Consider the following 12,703-nt stretch of genomic DNA (forward strand, 5'->3'; position numbering starts at 1 on the left):
AATAAAATATTAAATAATAATATTTAATTAAAAATAATATTTTAATAAAAATAATAAAATAATGCGAAAAAGGCAGTTTTCTGTAAAAGCTTTAGAAAGACAACTTTAAGCGCAGAATCTCATAATTACCTTCATAAAACACTTAGGGAGTGGTAAAAACATATTAGTGAGGCAAAGATAAATAAAAGATAAAAAGTTGAAGAAAAGATAAAAATCGAAGAAAAAGTCTGTAAAGTTTTAACAGCAGAGAAACAGACAGAGACTAGTGAACGAACTAGGGCAACATAGTTAGTTCTTGATTTGCGAATAGGGTTAGGTATTATATGAAAAGCTAAACTGTTTCAGTATAGACTTAATGAACCTATACTTGGGGCAGGCTAACTAATCATACCGAAATTTACATAAGCTTTAAATACATACGTTAAATAGAGAAAGCAGAATAAAGTGAGGAAGCGCAGAGAAAGGAACAAACAGAGCAGAATAAAGAGACAAAGCGAAGAGAGTAATATGATAAAGAGTAGAGGACCTATTGAGAGGTCATCTGTTGCATTAAGGCAACCTCAGAGATATCTATATGTTCATCTACTGCATTGTAGCAGTCAGATAGATAATGGTGCAACCACTGAGAAACACTTTCCTGCGGTACAGATCCATATTTTATTTCTGTAAGGCAGAGGGGTTATTTCCTGCTACAGAAGTACCGTGACCACCTGTTCCATTTCTGTAGTGGCAGAGGGGTTATTTCCTGTATACAGAAGGTGTGTCGGCATACAACCCTGCAGTGGCAGATGTGTTATTTCCTGCGTGCAGTGGACCCTGTGGTGGCAGAGGGGTTATTTCCTGTACACAGGGGTATAGCCAACAGGAAAGCCATATCCGGCTAGTAATGCTGGGTTACGTTGGGAGCGGGTAGAAACCGACAAATGAGCTCATTACCTGCACTAGGACTAGACATGCATCATTCTTGTCTGTGCATTATTCTCTGTTGCATTCCTACTTGTGCTTGATCAATTTCTTTATGTTTGTTTGCTTGAGTGCTATGTCTATGCTTTATTTTCTTGCACTCTTCTGTTTGTGTTCTTTTTTCTGTTTTCCCTATCTATTTTAACTACTGTTTACTACTTTACTGTATTCTAATATCTATCTGCTAATCGGAATCAAATAAATGAATGTAACTAATAACCCCGACCCTACTAAGAACTCCCCAGTTCTTACCCCTTTTCTCCCATCCCCCCCTCAGATGGAGACGGGCGTGATCTTCTATGAGTTCGAGGACCCTTACGTCTACGAGGATCCGGTACATCACAGTTACTTCATTATGGGTTTGGAGCCTCGTATTAGACGATATGCGTTACCTAATCGAGCTTTTCAACATCTTCTGTCTAGCCCGCATTTTGACCCTGATGCTCCTTACGACTTTCCCTTATCCTGGTTACACCCTGACGCACCTGGACATCCTTTTCCTGATGATCCTGAGCACCCTATACCAGCTCAACCTTTGAATGAGGCGGTACCTGAGCCTATCATTCCTGATGAGCCTGAGTTAGCTGATGACTACGTACCTGTGATACCACCAGAGTGGGATTTTCCTCCTGAGCCGATCCCCGACTTTCCACAGCCTGATGAGCCGGCACTACCAGACGGTGGGGTAGCTCCTATATACACGAACGGACCGGTGCTCGCGAATGGTTTTGTACATAGTGACAGCAGTATTTCTGGTGGATCTGAGGACATAGTTGTTGGTGTGGACGATGAGGAGGAGGAGGATCCTGAGATAGAGATAGAGCAGGATGAGGAGATGGATGAGCCTCATGATGATTCTCCGAACGGCCACGTGTAAATATAGTTTGACTGCGGAAAGGGGCATTCTTTTGATGACACTCTAGTCTAACATTATCAGATAGTTAGTCTCTCACTTGTGTTAGTACACCCGAGAGCTAGGAGCTATATAGTGGTTAGGCTAGCCTGGGCGTCAGCTTAGTGGCTTTTTGTATGGGCCAGGCCCTGGGAGTGTCGTGTAAATGTTAGCTACGTAGGATGACGAGGGTGTAAACTGACTTGATCTTGTGTAAACGCTACATGTTTTGTTATAGTGTACATGATGTATATTATCAGTTGTATTTCTACGTTTCTTTATGCCGCTTTTCTATTACTCCCAATGTATGCTTGTTTATTTTACCAGACCATCCGCAAAAAAAAAAAATTACTCGTAAAATTGGCATCGCTCTAACAAGGAACAGGCTCATATATTAAATAAATAATAATAATTAAAAAGGATAAGTTAGTAACACTTAGCTTCTTGTATGACCATGGCATACTGGAAGTTAGGTCGTTACACACATCACTACCCATAAGCAAAAAATAATAAATGTCCTTAATATGGATCTTTGATTAGCTTAGGCTAGTGAGGGTGTGTATCATTTGGGTATGGGAAACTTGGGACATTGGTTGAGGTAAAAGTGTAATTTTTATTTTTGTTGAAAATATTGGGAATTGGGTACATATTCATGCACTATATATAAAATCATATGCATTGATACGTTTGTATATACTTAAAAAAACATATATATATATATATATATATATATATATATATATATATATATATATATAAGAAAAAAATAGAAAAAGAAAAAAAAAAGAGAAAAAGAAATAAAAGAGGACAAAAATGCCCCAAAGTAAAGTTCAATAAAAATCAATGCATATGGAATGTGAATTAAAGAGAATGCATGAGTATGTGAAAAAGTGGGAATCATGGGTAGCTAGGTTGTGTATTAGAAGTGTATAGGTTGTTATATGTGTTTGGTGAGAGCTTAGGTTAATCAAAGATTCAAATTCTAAACTCACTTGACCATATGCATCTTCACCTTTATCCCAGCCCCATTACAACCAATGAATAAGTCCTCATGATAAATGTATGCATGCATTGAATAATTGTTGATTGTTAGATGAAAAACAAATCATGAAAAGCATGATTAGAAGAGAATTGAGTGATTGACCCTATACACTTGAGCGATTAGAGCGGATACACTTCCGGTGAGGGTTCGATGCTCAATTCCTTGTTCCCGGCTTTCATGTGCTTTTCTTCTTGCAAGTCTATTTGTACTTTATTTTGATATTCAAATTGGTAGGATTCATAAATCATCATACTACTTAGTCCTACATGTGCATATGTGTTCTTGAGGATTGATTTACTTTTAACCAAGAATGTAGAATCATTTTGCATTTAGTTACATTCATATAGATAGGTGCATATAGTTTATTTGCATTGAATAAATATTCATAGCCCTTTTCTTGTCCTTCTTTATTCTTAGCATGAGGACATGCTTGGTTTAAGTGTGAGAAGGTTTGATAAATCCCAATTTTGTAGTTTATCTTGTGCTTAATTTGGGGGATTTTATAACCTTTTCCCACATTTATTCAATGAAATAGCATTGTTTTGCAATTCTCCCTTGATTTGTGCTTAAATGTGAAAACATGCTTTTTAGGCCCTTAAATTGGTGATTTTAACTCACCTTAATTCCATTCGATGCCTTGATATGTTTGTTGAGTGATTTCAGGTTCATACAGCAAGTATTGGATGGAAGAAGTGAGGAGAAAAGCATGCAAAGTGGGAGAACTCATGAAGAAATGAAGGAACCGCAAAGCTGTCAAGCCTGACCTCTTCGCACCCAATCGACCATAACTTGAGCTACAGAGGTCCAAATGAGGCGGTTTTTGTTGTGTTGGAAAGCTCACATCTGGGGCTTCAAAATTATATAAAATTTGTTATAGTTGCTTTGCGTTTAGGGATGCGTACATGCACTGTACGCGTACGTGTCGATGTTGCACGTGGTTCATTAAAGTGCAACTCGTGGCCAACGATTTCTAGCTCATTTTGGGCCTAATCCAACTCATTTCTGATGCTATTGAACCCAAGGATTGAGGAGGGAATGAACCAAGTAGTCATAGTTTAGTTTTCATCATGTTGTAGGTAGAAATCTAGAGAGAGAAGCTCTCCCTTCTCTCTAGAATTTAGGGTAGTTTAGGTTTAATTCTCTTAGATCCAACTTATAATCCTTGTTTTGATTTAGTTTTCCTTGTTAATTTCTTGTTTTTACATCTCTATTCTTCTAGTTTTACTTGTTCATTTCCTTTATTTTGTTACTTTTATGTTTATGAACCCTTGTTGGATTTCCATTTTCTTTCAATGCAATTTTATATTTCCATGCTCTTTTATGTTTATCTTATTTGTTATTGTTGATTTCTTGCTTGTGGTAGTCATGGGTTTCACTAATTCTAGCATTTTGTGATGTTTACTTTTATTGCACACTAGGTGTTTGACAGAATGTTTCCTTTAATTTTTGAGTAGTTTTCTTTACTCTTGGCCTAGGCTAAGGGAATTGAGTGACCTTGAGTCATTGGGTCTCATTGAATTGGTGATTTGAGAACCCTTGGTGATCAATTTGATACCTATTGACACTAACCCATTACTAATCTAATTAGTACATAGGTTGGGACTTATGGGTTGATGTGATCAAGCCTATTTGATGTACTTCAAGCTTAAGAGTAGATATTACGTACTTAATGCTTTTGGAAGTAGACTTAATAGGTTGGCCCCTTGATATGCGCTCGTGGACTATGTCGGTAAAGAATCTTTCAATAAAATTGCGTTGTAAGTATAGCTCTACCAATGACAATCCTCGAGGATCAAATTTAGAGAGAGAATTGGTTGTCACAAGTTCAACCCCAATGGAAATAACCGAAGTATTCAAACCTTGGGTCGTCTCACAAGGAATGGGCAAACATGTGCTTCAACATTGGTTAGAAATCCGGGGTTGTGAGTTATGAGCAAGAATGTAAACTAAGAATCTTAACAAGCAAGCAATCTTACATTGCAAGAAACTAATTCAAATAACTAAGCAAGACATGAGCAATTCCAAACTAACAAAATAACATCCAATATAATTCTATTCTAAACTAAACAAGTAACTATAACTAAGTCAAGTAATTAAGAATTTTGGGTTTTCAGAGAGGAATGATAAAGGCAACTCTTGGCTAGGTATGGGAATTGGGGTCACCATCCTTGTCTAATAACCATATCCTGACAATTATGAGGAACCAAACTCATTAAGTCTACTTCTATACTTGAAGTACGTCAAATAGTTTGGTCAACATCAACACATAAGTTCTAACCTCACTACTAATTGACTTAATAGAAGGTTAGCATCAATGGCTATCAAATTGACCACTAAGGACTCCCAAATCATCAAATCTATTAGACCCAATGACTCAAGTTTACCCAATTCCCTTAGCCTAAGCCAAGAGTAAAGAGAACTACTCCATAATCAAAGCAAACAATTCATCGAACACATGGTAAGCATTAATAAAAGACATGTTCAAATTGCAATTAAATTGAAATTAACAAGTACCCACTATCAATTATCAATATACAATCATTCAAACATCACAATTAATCATAGTAATCATCAATATAATATCAACAAGTCAAGATTCACAACATTCATAAAATAGGTATAAAATGACAATTGACAAGAATTCATAAAACTAACACAAGATCTAAGCAAAATTATACTAAGGAATTCAAATTAAACTATCAAAACTAGTAATTAACAATATCCAATTCAGAATTCAACAAGGGAAGATCAAATTAAAACTAGATCTAGAGAGGAACAAGGGTTTCTCTCTCTAGAAGAACAAAAAACTGAAACTAACTAAAATTGTGTCCGAGTGTAAAATGATTGATACCCCCCTTTCCCTTAGCATCCTTGGGTCTTTTCCATGCAGAAACAGCTTGAATTTGGGCCTGATGAGCCTCAAAAATTTCCAAGCACGATTTCCTTTAATTAGGTCATGTGCAGCTTCCCGCGCGTGCGCGCCATGTGTGCTTCGCGCAGCAATTGCTTTTGTGATCCATGCGTGCGCGCCAAGTGCGCATGCGCGTTGATAGGAATCCTCTGATCTGCGTGGATGCATCCATCCTTGCGCGCCGCTTCCAGCCGTCCTCATCCACGCGTGCGCGTGGAGTGCGCGTGCGCGCCAATGCTGATTTTCCCAAAATTCAAATCTTCATGTTCCTCCCTTTTGTGCATGCTTTCTTTCTCTCTTCTAGGCCATTCCTACCCTATAATTCCTGAAATCACTCAACAAATATATCACGGCATCGAATGGCAATAGAAGAGGATTAAAATATGGCAATTTTAATGAAAAACAAGCATGTTTTTCATCATAGAGCAATATTAGGAAGTGAACACAAAACCATGCATTTCTTGTGAATAAGTATGAGAAATATTGATAAAACCCCCCAAATTCTACACAATATAAACCACAAAATTGGGGTTTATCAAATCTTCCCACACTTAAACCAAGCATGTCCTCATGCTTAGAATAAAAAGACCAAAGATCATGGTGAGAAAGGGTTTATGAAATGCAAACTACCTAAGTGAATGCATGCAACTAATGTAAAATCATCTACCTACTTGGTCAAGGGTAAATCTATCCTCCAAGAACATATATGAACATATAGGGTGAAATTAATATGTAGTTCATGAATCCTACCAAATCGAACATCACTAAGGAGTGCATATAACTTGCTAGATGAACGCTTGTGAAAGCCGGGAACAAAGAATTGAGCATCGAACCCTCACCGGAAGTTATCCGCTCTATTTGCTCAAGTGTATAGGGTTCGTCACTCAATCTTCTCCTAATCATGATTTCCAAGATTTGTCTTTCATCTAACAATCAACAATTACTTAATGCATGCTTACAAGTATCATGAGGTCTTATTCATGGGTTGTAATGGGGCTAGGGTGAAGGTAAGGATGTATATGGCCGAGTGAGCTTAAAATCTGAGTCCTTGATTAACCTAGGATCCCACTAGACACATATAACAACCCATACAACTATAATACATTACCTAGCTACCCTTGAGTTTCACTTTTTGCATACTCATGCATTCTTTTCAATTCACACCCATATGTATTGTTTTCTTTATTACTTTGTCTTGGGGTTTCTTTGTCCCCTTTTATTGCTTTGTTTTTTAGTTTTTTTTTATCCCCTTTTCTTGGGGCCTTGTGTACAAAAATTTCAATGCATATAGTCCAATCATTCAATACATGAGCATGTTCCCAAATCCTAGAATTTCAATTACACTACAATTACACACCTATATATCTACCCAAATTTCCCAAGTATACCCTCCTAATTGAATGATACACATCCCAATTTACCTAAGCTAATCAAGGATCTAAATTTAGGGACATTCATGGTTTTTCGCTTAGGGTTGTTGATGTGCTCTATTTAAGAACAAAAAGAGTTTATCATGGGCTCAAAATTGGTTAGCAATGGTAGATAAAAGGGTTAAGGCCATTTGGAAAAAGTGACTATTGAAATGATGGCCTCAATCATGTAGATGCATTCATACACAAAGTAATGGACATGTAGAATCAGACAAAGCAAGGATCACAATCATAGAGAGAGAGATATGCACACAAGAATGGGAAATAACGGTTAGAAGATGTAACCATGCAATAGGCTCAAAACTTACATGCTTGTGTTCTTATCTCAATCACTATGTTCCAAAATACATTCTGAAAGCAAGTTTACTGCAGAAAATTTTCAAAATTTGGTAGGGTACCCCAAAACACAGTTTCTTGGGGAAGAAGTTATTGTTTCGACCAAGCAACTCTATAGAAACTAACTATCAAGCAAGGAGTATTTACAAGCAAAACTAATTGCACATGCAATGTACTAACAATGTACTAACTACTAAGAAAAAGATAAATCCATGGGTATTGAAAGGAAGAGATTGTTACCCATGGAGATCGGTCGAACGACCTCCCCACACTTAGAAATTAGCACGGTCGGGACCGGAACCGTCACTATCCTCTCCTTCAAAGCTCCCATCACTTGGGTTTGAGGGGGATGTGAATATTTCGAGTTCCTCCATGCTAGGGGTAACACAACGCAGAAGCTTTTTGATGTAAGTGTATCGGCGTTGATTGCGCCTCTCATATCTATCAAGCTTCTGGTGTAGATCTTCTATCCTTTGAAGAGTGGATCTTTGCCATGGTGGTGATGATGAAGTGGAAGGAATAGTAGATAGGAGGGCTATGTCAAGGCTTGGGTTGTTCATGGGAAGATGTAAGTATTTTCCGCTTGGGACCACATCGCCCTTAGCCAGATCTATAATCTTCCTGTCCTTGGCTTCCCAACGAACACCCGCAGCAGCAACTAAATTAGATACCAATGCTGGAAATGGCAAATTACCCTGGGCGTGAACTTGACTCATCACTTGCTTGACAAGAAACGGAATGTTCACCGGCCTCTCCGTGAGAACACACCAAACAAGCAAGGCGAGATCCGCCGTGAATGACGACTTGTGGGTGCTAGGTAGTACTTAATGGGATAGGATCTGGGCCCAAGCTCTAGCTTCTACAGTGAGGAAGCGAGCATTAATGCTCTTGGGCCTCATCCGTAGTCGACCGTGGATCCAAAATGCCTCTGGTTCAGTAATGACTTGGAGGATCGAGTCCCAATCAAATCCAAACTTCCCTCACTGACGTAAGACTTCTTGTTAGCCATCCATGTCACTTGGTACCGGTAGGACATTAAGCACTTGCTGAATAGTCTCTTCTGAAATCGCGACTTGCTTCCGGCACATGTATACCAACTGAAGAGAGGAGAGATGGTAGTTAGTGTAGAATTTTTTCACCCAAGAGAGGTTGATCTCCCTTGGTTTTCTTAAAAGAAACTCCCATCCTCGCCGTTCAATGCGGGGTAGAATACAAGGAGCAACCTTGTCCGGCGGAGCAAGTAGATGTTCAGGATGATAGTTTCGTACAGCTATGGAGGGGAACATAAGTTCACAGAAGCAGTTGGGAAACCTTGAAGAATCTTTTGCTGGTTTGCTCTTTTCATTCTCATCAATAGGAGCGGGTGTCTTCGCCTTCTTAGTTAGGGGTCTGGCTCCTAATGAAGAGTGCGCCTTAGAAGTTGATCTTTGGGGTGCCCTCTTTGCGGTCGGTTTCCTTGGAGCTTTCTCCTTGCATTTCTTGGTGGCCATCCTGAGAAAGGAAGGGAAATAGGAAGACATTAAACCCAACGAATCATTTTAACAAAAACATGCAAGTGAAGGATAGTGCCCGAAAGAAATCTTGCAACAAAGTAATCAAAAAGACATGGGTCACAACACTTGGCATGGGATGCAAGAGGAAGTAAAGCATGCAATGGCATGAGAGGAGTAATCTCAAGCATCCATAATAAAGAGCAAGTCAGTTCAATGAGTATCTAATTAGCAAGCAAAATAGACTCAATGCGTATAGAAGACAACAAGTGAATGAGGAGAAGCACCCAATTAAAAGTACATTATTAAAAGAAACCAAATGGCATTCATGCATTTCCTCAAACATTTGGTGTGAAATTGATGCACGGAAAACTTGTCTCGTAACAAATTTCCTTCGGCAAGTGTACCGAATTTTGTCGTCAAGTAAAAACTCACAATAGAGTGAGGTCGAATCCCACAGAGATTGATTGATCAAGCAACTTTAATTAGAGGAATGTTCTAGTTGAGCAAATCAGAATTTTAGTTGAGAATTGCAGAAAATAAAATGGCAGAAAAGTAAATAACAGAAAAAGTAAACGCTAGAAATAAAGAGCTGAAAGTAAATGACGGAAAGTAAATTGTAGAATTGTAAATGGGAATGGGGTAACTGCTCATAAAAGTAAATGACAGAAACTAAAGAGAATGGGTAAGATCAGAAATGGGAAGTTCATTGGGCTCAGGAGATGTTGCATTCTCCGGATCAATTTCATTTTCATCTCTTCCTCAATCAATGCATTCATTGATCTCCTTGGCAATCTTAAGTGATCGAGTTACAATTCTTTGTAATTCAATCTCTCAAATCTTGATCAATAGCCAATTCCTTGGTCAATTGCTCATGAGAAGAGATAAAGTATGGTCACTGATTATACCACATGCATTTCCCAAATCAAGTATTGAGAGGATTATAGTCACATATCCATCCAAACCCAATTTGGTCCAGCATGAGAAAGCATTTCTAGCATGATCTCTTCCTTCCTCTTTCAAGGTTCAGAAGAGATCCAAGTTTGAATAGCTTCTTTTCCAAGATAACTATGCAATTGGATGAAGATCGAAAGCTTTCAAGTAAAATCAAGAAAATAGATAGAAGAAGAATAATGAAAACTAGTATTGATCCATCAAATTACAACAGAGCTCCCTAACCCAATAAAAGGGGTTTAGTTGTTCATAGCTCTGGAAAATAAAAGCAAAGATGGAGAATACATCATGAAAACAAAACTAGAAGTGCAGAGAATGGCAAAATACAGAGAGTAGTTTTCCCCCAATTTCCAATCTCCTAATCAATTCAAAGTTACTCCTATATATACTACTCTTCTGATCTTCTAGTTTGTTCCTCAAGTCTTGGGTATGGGCCTTTGGATCTTGAGTTTGAAGCAGTTATCTTCTTCATTGGGCTTAGCTTTACTTGCAGAGAGAAAGTGTGAAGTGGGCAGGGACTTTAGCTCAGGACGTTAGTGGTGTTAACGTTAAGTGAAATTGTGGGTTCGAGAACGTTAGTGTTCCGAGGGTTACCTGAAACTGGAGGTCGATCTCGGATGAGATCTTCTGTACTGGTCGGAGATGACGTGTCCGGCTGGCTGATGACGGCGGGAGCTGTTGGGTCCGACTCGTTGGACTTGCTGCACTGCTGATCCTTGGCCACCGGAGGGTGGGGGGTACCTGCAAGAGACTCCGAAGCTTAAGTTAGCATGGGTATTAAGCAGGTTTTTATGTAGAATCAGAGTATGAGTTATACCTGGGTGCTCCAGTGTATTTATAGTAGCGTGGGCTGACGTTTCTGGTAAGGTAAGTTAGTTATCTTATCTTATCTTATCTTGAGTGAAGTCAGCTTATCTTCAAGGGAACCGCCTTTATCACTATAGGCTGGGATTGCCTTTGGATTCTGGGTCGTGTTCCTCTATTTGGGCCCTTTTATTGGGCTTTGCTGTCGATTTGACCGACTTCTTCGAAAAGAAGTCGGTCTGCTTGACCTGAATAGGTCGGTCGCTTCGCTACTGAACATCCCGGTTCGGACAGCTCGACCCCGGGTATGAATAGTGCCCCTGCTTTAGCTCGGTCTTCTTTTTTAAGGTCGAGTCCTTGACTTCGGTCATTCTATAGTGGAGCCGAACTCAAGCATTTCGTCGATTTTTCCCTTTTTGTAGAATCTTTTGAATGTAGAATGTTTTTCTCTAATAGCGCGCGCTTTCACATCAGTGCTTTGGAAACGTGTGATGGTTTAATACTTTTATTAATTAGCATTAATTGCCCCGTTTTTCCTTTGAAGCTTTTGATTTTCAAAAACCCAGAAACGGTTTCTCTTCTCCTCTGTAACTTCTTCACATTTTCTTCCTTTGTTCTCTCGCTCTCTGTTTTTTGCCCTTGTTCCTTCTTTTCCATCGTGGCGGCGTCGCTTGGCGATTCTCGGGATAACTTACATCTCCTTTTTTCCTTTGAAGCTTTCTCTTCTCCAGGTGAGTCCCATTCGCATTTTCTTTTCTCTTTCGCTGCTTTTGGCTTTTTGTGATTAAGTTGCGATTTTGCTTTGAGGGAAGTTTGGATCTTTCTGTTTCTACTGTGCCTGGTTACAGTCGTAATGCGTGCTCCGAATCTTTTTTGCCTTTCCTATTGCTTTAATGTGCTTAGGGCTTCTGCATGTTATTTCTCGTTAGTGCTTCTGATGATAATGCGTTTGATTATGAAAAAGAGCTGGTGTCTTTGATGATTTCTTGTTTGGTACGCTCGGTGTTGGTGCTTGCTTTTTGCTTGATTTCGAAAAAAGTTTGCGTCTTTCCGTTTGCCCATTTTTACTATATTGTAGAAATAGTGCTTTCTTCTGATAAACTGTATAAGGGTGATCTTTTTTGCATTTTTCGCTTTCTTTTGTTTTCTTTCTAAGAGACGCTGGGGTGCGAGCTATAGATTTTTCCTAAAAACTTTGCCTGATTATTGCCTCCAAAGGATGCCCCAAGATTTTGGTTTGAATCTTGGGGTTTTCCTTTTCTGTGTGATCTCCTGCATCGTATTGAGTTATTTTCTCCGTTGTCCGAGATGTTTTTAGTAATCCCCTCTTCTTTTCTTACTTGTAGGATTTAGTTGGCCTCATGTCTTCTCATAATAAAATTGTAGAGATGTCTTCCAGAGTTCCCGAGGGGATGTCCAATTGGCTGGACTCCCTTGTTTTGTTGTGTGTTTCTATTGTGGATGCTGAATTTTGCACAGAGCTGAGGAAGCGCCATAGGATTTGTGCTAATAGTTCCTGCGAGGGTGATTATGAGCTTGTTGCTCCTGACTCTGATGAGAGAGTTTGTTTTCCGACTTCTGTCGAGGGGGAGCGTCCCTCTTTCTATGCTTATGAATACTTTTTTAGTCAATTGGACGTTACTTTCCCTTTTACTGCCTTTGAAACTGATTTGTTGTGGTCCTGCAACATTGCCCCATCCCAGCTGCATCCCAACTCCTGGGGTTTCATCAAGATATTTCAACTTCTTTGTCAGGAGCTGGATATAACACCTTCTGAAACTCTTTTCCTTTATCTTTTTGTCTTGGCCAAACCTGGGGGTTCCTCCAAAAAGAAAGCTTACTGGGTTTCTTTCAGGTCGGCCCAGGGGCATAAAGTTTTTG

Source organism: Arachis ipaensis, chromosome B10 (genome assembly GCF_059453495.1).
Source record: "Arachis ipaensis isolate K30076 ecotype BB chromosome B10, ASM5945349v1, whole genome shotgun sequence".
NCBI classification, from domain to species: Eukaryota; Viridiplantae; Streptophyta; class Magnoliopsida; order Fabales; family Fabaceae; genus Arachis; species Arachis ipaensis.